Below are 16,802 nucleotides of genomic sequence, written 5' to 3'. Positions count from 1 at the left end.
CGATGTGCAGAGTTGCTGTTTCAGTACTGTGGTTTGGTCTAAATTCTGATTGGAAGTCATTCAGCAATTTGAATTCAGATATGTGTTGTCTCAGTTGTTGTTGTACACGTTTTTCCAAGACTTTGGCTAGCATGGGAATGTTTGTTACTGGTCTAAAGTTGTTAAGGTCTGAGGGGTTCTCTGTTGTTTTTTTTAAGATTGGAATGACTTGCCCTGTTTTTAGGCAATCCCGTAGTGAGCCTTGTGATAGCGAAGCATTAATACTTTTTGTCCATGAGGGAATGAGCAGATGGTTTGTTGTAAACCAACAATTTGCAGGTAGAGGATCATTGAAGTGATTGTTTGGTTTTATGGTCAAAATAATCTTTGCAATATCTATGTTAATATAAGGTTTGAATTCTGACCATAAAGCATTATTTTTAGGCATTTCCAGAGGTGGTTAAAATTGAGGCTTGGCTGGGGTGCTTTTTTTGGTCAAAGGGCTCTCTGTTGCCTTTTTGAGTTCCACCTCTATGGATGTGGCTTTGGTTGTAACGAAGTTGGAGAATTCGTCGATGCTTATGTTCGAATTTTGTAGCTGTTGATGCAGAAATGGCCGTTATGTTGGATTGATTTTTTAGCAGTTCGAATAGTTTCCTCAGTCTATTTCTTGCTTTATTCAGTTCTTTTCTAAAGAAGTCTTTTTTTGAATTAAGAATGCTTTTATTGTGGACATTTCTGGCCTGTCTTAGTTGGATCAAATGGGGTGAGGAGGGGTGTTGTCTCCATTTCCACTCTGTGAGTCTGAGTGAGCGTCTTTTTTTGTTGAGGGATCCGTTAAACCAGGGGTTTTTCTCTTGGTCGGGGACCCTTTTGAGTTTTAAATGGGCTACGTCCTCTATTATGCTCGTCATTGTATTGTTGCAGTATTCTGTGAGGTCGCTGACGTCTACCAGATTATTAGGAGGTTGCAGTTCTTTCTCACAGCGAGCTGCAAGATTTTCCATATTGAGCCCTCTGGTGTCATGAACCCATTTTCTGGGTTTCATTGATTGTGAGGGGGTTTACGTTTTTATGTGGGGTATTTGGAAGGTAATGATGTGATGATCAGACCAGCCACAGGGGACGATCTCGATTTTATCGACAGCTTTTTCTTTAGAAATGATCCAGTCTAAGGTAGAGCCTTTAGAATGGGTTGGTAGATGGCATTCTTGAACCAGCGATTGATCTTCAAGGAAGGCTTTGGGCAGATTGATCTGATTGTCAGTGTGATCCTCGCAGTGAAGATTGAAGTCTCCTAGGAAAATGTCATTGGAATGGGGAGTAGAGTTTGCTGTGGTGATTTCTATCAGCTGGTCTATGAACATGATGTTTTTGCCTGGCGGGTGGTAAAATGCATGAAGTTTACAAATTTGATTGTCTAAGGATCTTAAGGACAAACCGAGGTATTCACATGACTCTAGGGGGTCTGATTTTACTTTCGTAATGGCAATGTCAGATCTATTTATACAGGCAATGCCGCCGCCCTTTTTGTTTAACCTGTCTAGCCTAACAATGCTGTAGTTTGGAGGGACTAATAGATCAAGGCATGGGGAGGAGAAATCAGATAGCTATGATTCTGTTAGGATAGTTACGTCGATTTCCTGGTTTATGATGAGGTCGGCTATGTCTGCGCCATGTTTCTTTGCTGATCGACAGTTGAGTAATAGACACAGAATATGTTTCTGTAGTTTGATCGTTAATGAGTCTTGCTTTACAGGAAGTAAGATCACATTTTTTAGGGTGTTGAAGTTAGGCATTCGATGGCTAGTATTTGCAATTCTGCTTGCGTTAATTGGGACTGACTGAATTATATGTTTGTCTAACTTAGTAGGAGGATTGGGGGATGATTCATATGATAGCAACAGGGCTTGTATCTCATTGTCTGTCAGATATCTGAGTTGATTGGAGGAGAGTATAGTCTCTTTGTCGATGACATATGGATAGTCTTTGCTTTATTATGGGTTACATGAGCTGATTTCTATAAGAGCTCCAGTTGTGATAGAAATTTTTCTGATAAGAGTAGTAAGTTCTTCATATCTCTGGTAGAGAATTGCATGGCTGTGTAGGTCTTGCTCGATTGAGAGATGAGATTTTCAGACTCCATACAGGGAAGAAGAGAGCTGAGATATTCAAACTCCATACCAGTATGAGGCGAGACGGGAGGTTGTATGGGTGACCCTGTTGGTATGCTAGGAGAAGTTGACTCTGTGGGATTAGGGCTACTGTTAGGCCTTTCTGTGCAACTTTCCTAATATCTTGCTGCTATCTCGCGGTTCTTAGTACTGGCCGTATGAGTACATCTCCAATTTTCCTGGTCAGTGACTGTTGACTCCATCCTAACAAATTTTTCCAATAAAGGGTTAGGTTCAGTGTTGGGCCTTGATTCAGAGCTATGGGCAATGTGGTTAGTGGGTGTAGTGTTGATTTAGTTTTGGGCTGTTACTCTTAGCTTTGGGGCTTCTGGATTCCAGTTCTAACTGTTGGGGTTCTCTAGAGGTGATGTTTTCTATCTTGGCAGATTGATTCCTGTGTGGGGAGATGGCTTGTGAGTTGTTATGTGGTAGGTTTCTTGTAGGAGGGCTTTTTAGAACTTGTTCCTTTAAGGGTGAGAAATATTCATCAAATAGTTCCAGATCTTTGTTGGCAGCTTATGTGAGAATCATGCAGTTTTTGTAGCTCTTAATTTTCGAGAGGGTGTTATTAGCATCTTAGTCCCGTAAGGAATATTTCTCATTTCCTGTACCTTAAGCACGTTATTTAGGGTGTTGGAGAAAACACCCATGGTGAGGGGGTCATTGCTGTGGGATTTTGTTGTTTGAAAATATTAAAAAACTTTGAAAGTTTGCAGTACAGCTCCAATATATAGACGGCTCATTCAGGAAAACTTTCAATGTATTGACAGACGTGCTGTGACAGGTGCATCAATAAAATGTAAAGAACTCCAGCATGGCGATAGCATATACTCCATTTGTGAGAGTCTAAATCAGGCCCAAAGTTATTAATAAGTAGGGGGGTGTGGCCAAGATGGTGGCCGCTTTCGAATGCACTTCAGTAAGCTCTGAGGCTGGCCAGTGCATAATCCTCCACTTATCCTCCCCATCCAGCCACACTTCATTACTACTCGTTTACCAGACTGCTCACTTTATTGGAGGACACATGCTGTGGAAGTGTCAAGTGTGTGTTGCCTCTGCTTTGGCGGCTTTGAGGGGGAGAAGTGCTGCCTGGGAGCGAGGCCTGGCATGAAGCCTCTGGCGACACAGTCCCGCTGCCTTACGCGAACTGCACTGAGAAAGAGCTGGAGCGAGGAGCGGTGAGGGTGGCGGCTCCCTCCAATGTATTTTGTGTGTCTTCAGTGGCTGATTGGTGCACCTTATGTGTGGGAGCCCTTGCTTGCCACAGACTGGGCCCCAGGAAGATTTAAGAGGGCATGCTGCACTGAGTGGATGCTCCTGACTCACTTATCACAGGCAGCAAGGGCTTCTGCACATCGGAGAGTGGTGGTGCCAAGTCTGACCTGATTGGACAAGTGAGCAGAGTTGCCTTGCACTGAAGAAGAAGCGCCGGGGCCTGATAGCACACACAGCACATAAAGACATGCACCCGCTGCAGATATCAAATAAGCAAAACAGTAAAGTAACGATACGGCAGCTGGCCCATACAGAAGACGGAGAGATGTGCTACTTTTAGTTGTGCCTGCCTTGGGGCACTGCAACACTTTTTCTGCAGTGATACCGCCCACTCTTGCCTCTTGAGCATTGCACCCTACATTGCAGACCTCCCTGTGCCCTGTGACTTCCCATTGTCCATCTTCCTTGCAAAGTACAACGACGAGCCAGTTGTCCCATCAAGAAGAAGGGTGGCCGTTTGACTTTGGTGTGTGCCTGCTTGGGGGCACCACAGTAAGCTCTCTGCAGTGATATCCTCTGCCTTTGGCCCCTTGAGTACTGCGTGCTGCATGGCAGACCCCCCCCGGCACCCCATGACTGACCCGCTGTCTGTCTGCCTGGCCTTGGCTCTGACGGCTGCCAACTGGTTCAGAGGCCTCTCTGCTCCTTGCTCCTACGAAGGCTCTGACTGCTTACAGATAGATGTGGGAATGCGGGTGGTGAAAGCCATTGCTGTCCTGCATAACTTCAAGGCAGCACAGCGTGTTACTGATTTCTTGGACACCACTTTCCCTTTTCAGCGCCTGCTCACCCATGAGTTTGCTTATTGAACAGAAGCAGTGCAGCCAAGGGTTGCAGGTGTGACTGAACACGAGGAGTTGGGAGGTGGCCTCTTTATAATGCCGAGCAGAAGATGGCAAGGGTTATTCTAGGCACAATAATGTCCGCCTGCTGAGATTTCCTGAATAATTGGAGGGTCCCAGTGTGGAACTTTTCATCGAAACCTGGCTGAAACAGTACTTGCAGTGCCTAAATTCTTATCCTCGGAGAGAGTACATAGGATTCTGGGCAGACCGCCCCCACCAGGAGCCCCACTGTGGTCCATCATTGCCTCACTTCTCAATTATTGGGACCATGACTTGGTGTTGCAACAGTTTCGTGCAAAGAGTCCCTGACACTATGAGAATGCTGTGATCACAGCGTACCATGAGTTTACAACTGAAGTGCAGCATCTCAGTGGCTCCTATGTAAGGGTAAAGCAACACCTCCGGGAAATTAATCTTAAATATGCAAATTCTAGGGTAATTGACGGCGAGCCAACCCATATTTTCTCCACTCCAGAGGATGTGTGGACCTGGCTACACACCAAGGGCCTGGCTCAGACATCTCCTGAGGACTAGACTGCTGCGGAATGACTGGTGCCCCAACCTTGACGCCGAATGTGGAGATCCCTCAAAAATCGAGCATCCCAAGATCAAGAGGTGGGAGAACAGGCAAGGGTGGTGAAAGAGGCCTCGCAACACAACTCAAATCTCTTTGCCCTTTTACAAATGAGGCAAACCTTTGGAGTCCTGCTCGAACATGGTTGGTTTTGGGTCCTGGACAACTGGTGTCCACCAGGGCCTGAAAATCACTGCACAGTCCGCAGATGACTTGTAGCACACATCCGTCTGAGCTCCAAGGGTGCATACCGGTAGACTTGGGCTGCTAGTGCTACTGGGCCTTGTGAAGGTAAGCCCCTTAGATTTGAGCGGGCTGGATGCTGAGTCCTCAAAGTCAGGCTCTTGCCTCAGAGAATCTGGGCTCTAATTTTTCCACACCCCACAGAGACTCCAAAGTGGGCATGTTTCACCCTCTGAACTGTTTACCTAGTTATTGGTTGCTTTTTGAAGGTGTTTGGCTGGGAACTTGAATGTCACCTGGTCTGGAGGGGAGAGTTTGAATGTTGTTTTTTTTGTTTTATGTATGTTTTTATGGAGCCTTTGCACATAATCAGGTATACGTGGTGGGCATATCGGTGATGGGGAGGGGTGCTGTATGGAAATGTGAACAGTGCTTGAGATTAGTTGTGTGAAGACTTAGGGCGCCAGTCTATTGTATGAAACACATATTACCATTATGTAGGGACACACACAGATAGCCTTACCCCGAGGTACAATGTGATAACATGGAATGTGCCTTGTATGTCAACTCCTTCTAATCAATTCCGAATTTATGCATACCTCAAGTGCCGCCATACACACACTGCCATGTTGAAGGAAATGCACCTAACAAGCGCAGAACTCCAAAAGGACAGTGCAAACTGGTGGGGACAAGTGTCTGGTACATTCTCGTTGGAATATTCATGAGGAGTGCTTATATGGATTACAATGATTGTATAGTGCGGATACTGGGGCAAATATGTGATAACGGAAGGACACTTAGACGGGGCCAAGCCGACACTTGTGGGGATCTGTGCACCTAACTCCAATCAGTCCAATTTATCTCACATGCATAGACGTGCACTTTTCCGGAATCACCATGCGCCCGGCCTTTGGCGTGGAGACTTCATTTGTGTGCCAGATGTGCACTGGGATCATTCCCTCCCCTCTTGCACAATGCAACATGTATCAGAACAACGCAACACTTTTGTAATTGGCTGACCCAGAGGCGATTATATGATATGTGGTGGCTGGGACATCCGGCAGACTGTGAATATTTGTGTTATTTCCCTGTTCACAACATCCCCACCAGATTGGATTTGATTCTATGTACCGACCAACTGGGGACGCAGGTGATCCGAATGGAGTATCTAGCTTGTACTTTATTGACCCAGTGCAATTAGTTCTGCAATGGGACAGAGAATGTCCGAGAATTCCCACCTGGAAGCTACAGACCGAAACATTGCTTGATCCCTCATTTAGGGGAAATATATTGAAATGCATCACTCAATATTTTTACCTTAGGAAGGGGTCCACCCTATCCAAGGCTCTGGAGTGGGACGCGCACAATGTGGTTATACGGGAAAATTGCATGGTTGCCACATGGGGGTCTGTCGTGTACTACAGGACGAACTGATGGCAACAAAGAGAGAGCTGTGCTCCTTAGAAAGGGAAGTGGCTGCTCATATAATGGGAGTTGAGTGTCTTTGGCAATTCTGTAAATAGCATACTGATAAGAAACATGATTGGGAAGGCATGCTTATAAGAATTGCCTTACATGTTGCATCCAGAGGGAGATCGGTCGGACAGGTTGCTGGTGTGGCTGGTCACGAAGGACACTGCAGGGTGCCATCAGTTCCAGACATGGTTTGTTGATAATCACACAGGCTTGTATTAACAATGCATTTTGGGCCTATTATCACACTGTGTATGGAGATGGGGTGTCCCTGCTCTTCACCTGATATGCGGGTTCTTGAATGAACTGCCGCTACCTTGCTTATCCTGCAACAGACGGCTGATCTAGATGAGTCAACCCAGTTGGAGGAGATGAGAACTGGGCTAGCTCAAATTGCCTGGACCAAGACACCGGCCACAGAAGGGATGCCAGTTGAGTACTACCTCAAGTTTTCAGCCCTGATCACCCAGCACCTTCTGGATGTGTTCAATGACACCAAGTGAAATGGGCAGCTTACAGACTCATTGCACGAGGCATTGATCATTGTGTATCATCCGTTATCCCTCCTTAACCTCAACAGTAAAGTGCTGGGGAAGGAGCTTGCTAACAGATTGCTCCCTATAGTCGATCATTTGGTGTATGCTGATCAGTAGGATTTAACACCCAGGTTTAGCATCTTCCTCAATATCTGGCGGCATCTACGGTACCTCACTAGAGGTGCATGGCAGAGTGGTGGTGTCTCCGGACATTAAAAAAGCTTTTGATGCCCTGTGCTGGGAGCTTTTGTTAGCAGCCCTGGAGACCATGGTATTTGGACCAGAGTTTTTAGGCTCGATTCACATGTTATCTTCGAACCCCACGACTAGAGGTAAGATGGGCCAATTGATCTTGGGCAGCTCCCCATCCAAAGGGGCACTAGGCAGGGATGCCTGTTATGACCATTGCTCTTCGCAATAGGAATGGAGCCATCAGCTTGACACCTGCGCATAAGAGAGCAAGGCTGGGGAATTCTGAAGCTGGACACCCATCACACCGTGTCGCTTTATACGGACGATGCCCTGGTCTTCTTCTGTGTAGTTGGGACCACCCTTCCAGGCCTCATGTGCTTATTGGATGATTTTGTAGTTATTTCTGTTCTCAAGGTCTATTGTACCAAATCCTGCCTGTTCCCTCCTACTCCAACTCCTGCGCCTCACCAGCTCTAATGTTGTCACAATGCATTTAAATACTTGGGCGTTAAAATATACCAAACAGACAGGGCCCTCAGGGAGGGCAATGTGGGCAGGGCACTATGATCGATTCAAGGATCTCTTTCCTTTTGGCGCTTGGTGCCTCTCTCTTAGTTGGGGGAAGTGGTGATTGATAAGATGCTTGTGCTGTCCAGATTATTGTATTTTTTTGCAGCCCTTCCGATTATGCTCCCCAAAATGCATTTTTCGGGAGTTGAATGGTCTCCTACTAGAACTGATATGAGGGGTGGGACGCAGTCGCACAAAGACCCCTGCTGGAAGCAGGCCTTGGCATGTCCAAATTTAAAATGTATTACTAATTGGCACAGTTAAAATGGCAACTGGGCTGGCTAGATGTGACTTCTTGTCCTGAGCAGACAATCATTCGGCAGATACTTGGTGAGATGAGTGTCTATACCGGGCTGACGGTTTGCGATTGTCAGCTGCAGCGAGGTTTAAACCAGATGGCAACGGAGCGTATATGCTGGCGTTGGTTCATGCACTGTAAGAATCCCCACATTCCTTACTCGCCGTCAGTAGTACTGGGACAATTTCCTGGCATTCAGGAATTGCCTAAGAGGTAAGATTTGAAGCCATGGAGTATGGTGGGGGATTGACAGACTAGGAGATCTCTTTCACGAGGGAGTCCTTGTGGCCTTCCAGGATATAGGAGACACATATAACATGGGTGCAGGCCACTTTGTAGCATACCACACCGTCCAGCAAATAGTACGGATTACTTGTGAGATTGGGAAGGAGGAACAGTTCCCATCACCAATACTGCATGCACTCTTTGTGCATGGTGGCATGGGACAAGCTACTTACACGTTATATTTAACACTGACGACTGGCACGATAGAGGACATGGGGAAGGATCTGGCTGTGTGGAACAGCTTCCTCCCGTAACCATTGTCAAACATGGATTGGGCATGAGTGCTTCAGCGTGAGGGAGGTGTCCTGGAATCCCAGCATTTGTTGTATTCAATTTTATTACACGCTCCATGCATAGTTCTCTCCCCCAATGCATTAAGCGCATGTTCCCTGCGTCCACAGCTGAGTGACCAAGGTGCAAGTATGTGGAAGCTGGTTTTTACCACGTGGTGTGTGAGTGCCCACCACTACAACTAACCTGAGTGGAGGTAACGGCTACCACGGCAGATCGGGTTGGACACACCTTTGTGCTACTCCCAAATCTTGTCTCATGGGCTTTCGCCCCAAAGCTAAGTGGGACATAGCCCTCTGTCCCTGGTACTCTGAAGTGACTACTCATGCTGCTGCAGTGGGCATGTGCGGATACTAACACACTACACTCGCTGTGCATCGAGGGGGCAGGCAGGGTGGTTGGGGGAACTGGGACACTTACATTGATGAATTTTCAGCGCTTCATAGAGAGGCCTATCGTTAACATCTTTATGTGTTGTTTCACGTTTATATTTAATAGGCCTGGGCCAAAATTCCGTTCCGTTCACGGAAATTGCGATAATTTGACATTTTCACGTTCCGCAGAAAGCGCGAAAATGTCAAAATTTCCGCATTCCACAGCTTAGCGATAATTTGTTTCTGGCTCGCGCTGTAAAATAATATATTCTCGCGTGCGCGCGATCGCCTAACCTGAATCCCCGCATTCGCCGACAAGTTTTCCCGATCCGGTCGCGTTCTCCACGAGATGTTGGATTGTTGGTAGCCATTTGCGCTGTCTCGCGACAGTTCGCGCCCGCTGTAACGTCATGCGTCGCGCGATCACGTCTTTCATCTCACGATCATGCACCGCGAGACAAGTGAAAACAAGATGGCCGCGCCCGCGAGCAACCGCATGGGTAAGTTGGCGAGCCGCGACCACGCAGAAAATACCGCGAACGGGCGGGAAAAAAACTTCCGCATCTTCGCGATATTTCCGCGTGTTTGCGGAGATTTTTAACATGTTCGCGATAATTTGCGAAAGTGAATTTTGCAAATTCCGCCCACCCCTAATATTTAATGCATTGTTTGAATATTAGTGAAATGCTTGGTTGACAATAGTATATTTGCTTATATTTTTAGATGCCCCTGACGAAGGGAATATATTTCCCGAAATGCATTGGGTTTGTCAAAACACAATAAATCATGACATGGCACCCACTCTACGCTTCTGAGCCTTCTTGAACATTAACATTTAACATGGATTGAATAAAATGAATTGAAAGCAAGAAACAAGGATGAAAATTAATGGTGAAAAAATGGAAAAAGTAGATTTAAAAATGTGAATTTGATTCATTGGATTCAGGCAGTGATGTGGCTGTGCAGCTTGTTGGAACCTATGAAGGTTCCTTTGTTGTTTACACTTACATTGTAAATATTGAGGCCACGAATGACACTCGCCCACCGTGAGGGGAACGCGCCATAGGTCTAGTCATGTGTTGCTAACTTGGATATATGCTTATTCTGTTCATCTGCCACATGCTAGTTGCCTTGCTCCCCTGCGATGGTGACTGGCTGTGTGACACTGACACCAGTGCCAACTACTAAAAAACAAGATGCTAAGGCCGGGGTGCTCATTGGTAATATTGGCCAAATCACTGCCTATTCATTGTTCCTTTATGGCATGATGCAGATCCCACAAACTGCTTTTTAAGTGACTCTCACTACCCTCATTGCTCTTTGACCGTTTCCTAATTGTCTAACTTTTGCTTCTGATTGGTTGGTAATGCTTCTGATATAATGACATGATGTACTATGCATATGCACTGGATGCTTTTGACTATGCCATGTATGCTTTTACAGTGTCTCCATTGTTGTTGCTGATAAACAATCAAAAGAAATTTGAAAAAAAATATCATTAGGTAAACAAATAAGAATAGAATAGAAAAACTCCTGGACTGGATGAGCAAGCAACACATTGATGTGCACAAACCTAGAGCAAAGTACTGTTAGAATTGAAAATGTGATTGTCCTATTGTTCACACTACGTTCTGTATTGAGTTAACATTCATGGCGGCATTTTATTAGTAGCCGTCATTTTTGTTCTATGATCGAAGCTAAGCTCCTGCCACATACTGCCTGCCTCAGCAGAAACCTGCATCCATGCATCTTTCTTTGGGTTTCTCCAAGGCCGAGTTCAGCTGCAGTAATGAATGTACTCTCTATTATGGCATACCTATGCTGTTAGATAGACCTGTTTCCACCTTCTAGAATGGCGGGCATGGGCAGAGTAACTTTGGAGCAGAGATAACATGTACCCGATCCCAGAACTGTAGCTCATCCTTCTGTATCTCCTTTGTTTGCTAGTGCCTGGACTGGAAATTTCCAGCCTGGGTGTGTTCATAGGGAATTGGAAATGTATAATTTTGGATGTTATGTTGGGGGAAGTAAGTCCCTCAGCAGCCATCTCGTGAGGCTGGTCAGACTGGGCTCTACTGCAGCGCAATACTAATAAATAACTTTGGTTTATATTCTCTACTGTCTGACAGACTCTTCATTTGTTTGGAAGGCCGAGAGTTGGTCATGAGTCACCCGGGTGACCCTATTTGGGTCACTTCCTTCAGTACAGGGCATCAAAGAAAATGACCTCTAATTCTGTGGCATTCAACTACAGTCGAAAGGGCCAAACTCAGGGAATAGTTATAGAATGTGCAAAGTTGTTATTATCAGTAAAAAGTGTGCAGATTCCACAATTATATAATTTGTCACATTTTATTTCAGCAGGACATTGACTTTTGAATGCAAAGTTTGCCTTCACATTTAATTTTCCGGCAAAATACTACAAGAGTTGGTTTTGTAAAATGTTGCAAAAAAGTTACTCATTTTGGGAACCTCTTTTAAAATAATTTTTTGCCATTTTACATAAGCGTAGGTACACCCCCAAGAATCAGTTGTATATGACATGCAAACATACGTGCTACGCTGGGTCTTTTAAAATTAAAAGCTATTGCTTGAGGATGAAATTTTTTTGAGGGTATCGATGGAATGCATTGTTCACATATTCTTCAGGCTGTTTCTGTTAGCATTTGTTAAGTTTCAGCATTTACTATAGAGCAAAGAAAAGGTGCTGCTTTCTACACCCAGGACATTTAATGCACCCAACATACATAGTAGCAGTGTGGCTAAATAACTTAAGGCCATATGTACAAAAGTTAGTGTTTGCAAATTCCAAATAGCGATCTTTCAGAAAACGCTATTTTGAAATTGCAAAATGAGATGTACATAGGAGAGTATTCCACTAATAGCGATGTCTACAAATTTTCATTCCCAAATAGGAAATGTCCTATTTGGAAATCACACAGATGCGATTTCCAAATACGAAATCGCAATTAGGAAACATAGCATTCTGGAAGCAGAATGATGATGTAAGAACCAGGGAGTTTAGGAATACGGGGTGTTGACACATCCCATAAGCCTAGGAAGGTGCTGGAAGGAAGGAGTGATCCTGTCTGACTTCTGGCAATGGAAATCTAATTTCTGAAGTACACCATGTCCAAAGATGATGGGGACAAGGAGTCTGTCAGCAGGAAGTGCAAAATAAAGGTTTCAGGGAAGTGGCTGGACCTGTTAACAGAAGAATGTGTGGCCCACATGGACCAGCTTTTTGGGAAAGTATCATTTTATGTTCCTGTCACCCCAAAAACGAAATATGGAACCGCATCTCCATGAAAGTCAACTCACTTGGTGTCACCCAGAGAACCATACCAGAAGTTAGGAGACACTGCTATGACCTAAGATCCCGTACCAAAGAGAAGATTGCAAGCCTGAAGTCTAAGGCTCGTGGCACAGGTGGTGCCACGAGCCTTAGACATCCTCCTCCCACTTCAATGGAATTTGTCATTGAGGGGACACCTGAACCTGAAAGTGTGGTGTGTCAGACATTGACACCTCCAATTCTGCACGGAAGTAATTTTTCTGTTAATTTCTTACCAAAAAATGTTGTTTATAAGACCTCAAGTACAACATCTCAGCTAACAAAACTCCATTGAGATGTTTGCTATACTTTGGCAATGCATTATGGGAATTGTAGTACATCTTTAGTTACATGGTGCAGTGTGTGCTGATAACTAAACTACACATATTTATACATAATCTCCATGTCACAAACATATAAATCACAGTTTTCAACAATATTACACAAACTTATTAACTATTTATTTACAATAACTGTATACATACATTTCCACAGATCACACACAGTGCTTGTCTGCAACCAGTGAGGCTGACAAAGCAATTGACACACACGTGTAAATGGAGGACAGCACAATTTCCACTCCTATGCCCATTACTCCTATGCCAACTAGTATGAGAGCAAATGTTTTGACATTACCAGATTTTGAGGAAGTTGATGAGGAACTATCACAAAGCAGGAACACAACTTCATCTGTGCGCAGGACACACAGACACCATAGAGTCCAATAACCAACTGTCCACACTGATAATGTTTCGGATGACATGGCAGACAGTTCTCCTTTTTTGGTGGCCTGGAGAAATCCATCACAGTAAAGCACCTGCAAGCCAAATAGATAAAAACTGTTAATAGGTATCAGTAAAGCATGTCAAGGTTCAATGTTGCAATTGCAGAAAGGACAAGACCATTGGATTGCTGCCATGGAGTAGGAGCAGTGTCTGCAAAGACGCAACACAAGCAGCACATGCCATGCAATGATGCTTCCACTAAATCTATCTGTCGATTAGCCGTAGCCATGACTACTCTTGCCAGTAGAACTGTCAATATACAACAAGCATTTGGAATGCAGTAGGTCTCACATTTGTGAAAGACAGAGCTATTGGTATTTCAAATGATAATGTTTTTTGCATATGTTTGTTTGTAGTGGAGTGGGTGTATGTTGTTTGTAGTGGTAATATGTTGTTTGTATTGGAATTATTAGCTGTTGAATTGTGTGAGGTGGAATTGTGTGGTGTTTAGTGTATTTGTGTTTTGGAAAAATGTGGTATGGTGAATAGATATTGGTGAGCGTTGTATAGAATATATCGAAAGTAATATGGATAGTGTGTGTTAGAAGTGGTGAGAACACTGGAGAGAGTAGTAGAAAAACTGTGTGTGAAAGAATGAGAAGAAGGGTAAATAATGTTGAAGATTTATAAAGAGGCCATGTATGTGTAGGTAAAAGACACAAAAAGCAGGGGATGGTAGCTACAGAACCGCTGCACTCTGCAACTGACTTCGCTCACAGACCCGTTGCATTGCTGCTGTTGTGTGGAGAAATCTGGCACATCGCCCAAACTGCGTGAGGATCACTGACAATTCGGCTAAGCTGCACCATAAATCTTTATTGATGCATGCCTAGGATCAGGGTACTTTTGTTCAGTGGGCCTAATTGGGTCCCTGTATCCAGCCCACGCACCATTGCAGTCGTTCTAAATTCATGACTTTGTCCCAGTGTGGTGCGACCAATTGATTCTCAAGCGCCCTTTTTCTTCTAAGCGCTATTTTTGCTTTATTCTTTAAAAATGCTTATCTCAACTTCTATATATTGGATTTTTCTTGGTTTTGTCCTATTTTGTTTATTAAATTAAGTTCTGCTTTTCTAAACTTTTGTGTCTACTTTTTGTGGTGTTTTCACTGTTTTACTGTTTAAGTTTTGTACAAATACTTTGCTCATTGCCTCTTAGGTTAAGCCTGACTGCTCTGTGACAAGCTACCAGAGGATGAGCACAGGATAATTTCGGTTATGTAGTGACTTTCCCTGACTAGGCTTGTGGTTCCTGCTTCGACAGGCTGCATAACTCTGCTCACCAGAAACCCAATTTCTGACAGTTACCCTTCAGTCATGCCAAAACATTACCCTCATGTGTGTTGTCATTTCTTAGATGTGGTCATTGTTCTTAGCTTAAAAATAGTTGTTGGTTATCTCTCTAAATCGAGCTAAACCCTCTGCTGCACGTGCCCCATCCTGCTGAACCTGTAGTGGTGGTAGTTTGTCACCTGAGTCTGATTCTGGTTCTATGTTTTTGTTGGGCAGACCATTCCTTTTGGCTATGTTGTGGAGAATGGCACACGTGGCAATGATTTTCCAACAGGTCTCTGGTCTGTAGAACAGTGCTTCACAAGTTTTGTGGAAACATCTGAATCGAGACTTGAGTATTCCAAACATACTTTCAATTATTGAGTGCGTTGTCTTATGTGCCCTATAGTACTGCCTTTCACTTCTGGTTCTTGGATGCAAGTATGGTGTCAGTTTCCAAGGGTGCAAGGCATATGCACTTTTTCCTTAATTATTATGAGAACGATAGACTATTAGGTCATTTTACAACCACACTAGTGTACAATATATGAATTGAGTTTGCAAATCTCTTACCAAGTAAAAATACATCAACAAAATTACCCTGAGACAGACAGTTATTTATTCCACTGTAGCGGAACATAAAAGAGCCATGTGTGTTGTACATTCAATGAATGTGTACTTTTTCTGTTTCTATAGATTAATAAATTTACAGAGAGAGGACATCTGGCAATATGTGTGCCATCAACACAACCAATTACATTGCAAAACTGTGCTATCAGGTAAAACATTAGCTTGGTCTGTTGTAAATATTGGCCAGTATTTGGAAAACAAGATATTGGTTCACTTTGCTAACCATGATGTCCAGAAACCTGTGAAAAAACCTAGGAAAAGCACTTTGTGACACTCCCAGTGCCACTGTTATGACTTCTTGGTAACTGTTAGAAGCTAACAGGTGTAGACAACACAAGACTTGCACATGTGGTGGGATTGTGTTGCTTCTGACTGATGTGGTCTGTAACTGAGGTTGTAACTCAGCAACTGAATCTAGAATTACCTCACTACTTAGCCTGAACTTCTCATATATCTCCCCATCAGTCTGTTCAAACAGGGTGACCCTCACCCTAAATATCCTCTCCTGTCTCCTCCTCATTCACTGTCCACTTGCCAAAATCCACATCTTCCTTTTATGGTTTGCACCTAGTTACCACCTGATTCAAATTGATGGTAAGTGTAAAAGGCCTTCGGTAATCAAGAATTCAAAATCAAAGCGTGTTAGACAGACTTCACACATGCCTCACATTTTTTGTCCAGTGTATGCCTGTCCATGAATCGATATATGCTTAATTCAGAGTTTCACACATTCTTAAAAGGTGTTTTTCACAATCCGAGAGTGTTTTAGAACATTGGCTTCAATCTGTTTGCATTGTGTGTTGTTGTGACCATAACTATTTGTCTGTTTATTTTGCATGGAATGATGCCCACTGCTTGTTTGTGTAGGGTGAATGTATGTATGGACTGGTACTAACAAGATGTTTGTGTTTTGCACCTGGGAGCCACAATTATTTATCTTGGAGGAGAGGTCAATGTAAAGGAGCCTGTTCAGAAAGTACAATTCCACATGCATATTTACTCACATGTAAGCTTATTATTGCACTTAGCAGTAACTTAACACTTTTTTGCTATCCACCATTTCTGAGTGTAAATTTACTATTGGGTGCCCGGTTGCTTGTCTCCACTGCCTCAAAATAACGGGTGGAGCTTGCTAGAACAGGATTTGCAAGTTTGAATTTACTACATTGCACATGTAGACGGAGGCCTCTGCCACTGGTACTGAGATCTTCCGGTGGTAAAGTATAGGGAAAAATAATAAAGTGTAATAATTATTAAAAACATATTCAGATATCTTAATATAAAACAAAACGTAAAGTAACTTAAAATAAATATTGTTAATGTAGAACAAAATAATTAATTGTTACAACACAATAATTCATCAAATTAAATGTTTAACAAACTATTAAATATATAAACTATAGTAATTAACTTTATAATTATTATTGCTTAAAATACATTTTAAAAATTCCACTCTATCATTTTTATGTTTAATTATTTAGTAAATGTACTTAAAACATATTAGTTTACGTTTTAATGTAAATGTATTTAATTGAGACAATTAAATAAAGGCCTTGAAAATTTCTGACGTCCATTTAAAGATTGAGATGAATCTGCACCACTGACTCTGTGACCATACTTCAAGAGTGGCTTTGAATGCTACTTTATTCCACTAACAGCTTTTGCAGGTTCGCAAATCCCTCTGACAAGTAGCTCAAACTCAAGATATCTGGCCTCTTGCAGCCATTCTGGGA

The 16,802-nt window shown here is 43.5% G+C and overlaps 1 protein-coding gene across 1 annotated transcript in view; it reads right to left on the bottom strand.

The window, feature by feature from the left end:
- SCN3B (sodium voltage-gated channel beta subunit 3) overlaps positions 1-16,802 on the bottom strand; it is a 941,302-nt gene that overhangs the window by 453,050 nt on the left and 471,450 nt on the right. The window contains exon 5 of the mRNA XM_085647252.1: positions 13,020-13,200. The gene's annotated coding sequence lies outside the window, so the exon portion shown is untranslated. The remainder of the gene's footprint in view (positions 1-13,019; positions 13,201-16,802) is intronic.

The sequence above is a fragment of the Triturus cristatus genome, chromosome 3_2 (genome assembly GCF_964204655.1).
Source record: "Triturus cristatus chromosome 3_2, aTriCri1.1, whole genome shotgun sequence".
Taxonomy (NCBI): Eukaryota; Metazoa; Chordata; class Amphibia; order Caudata; family Salamandridae; genus Triturus; species Triturus cristatus.
The sequence above is the reverse complement of the archived record's forward strand: the minus strand, read 5'-3'. Positions and strand labels throughout refer to the sequence as shown.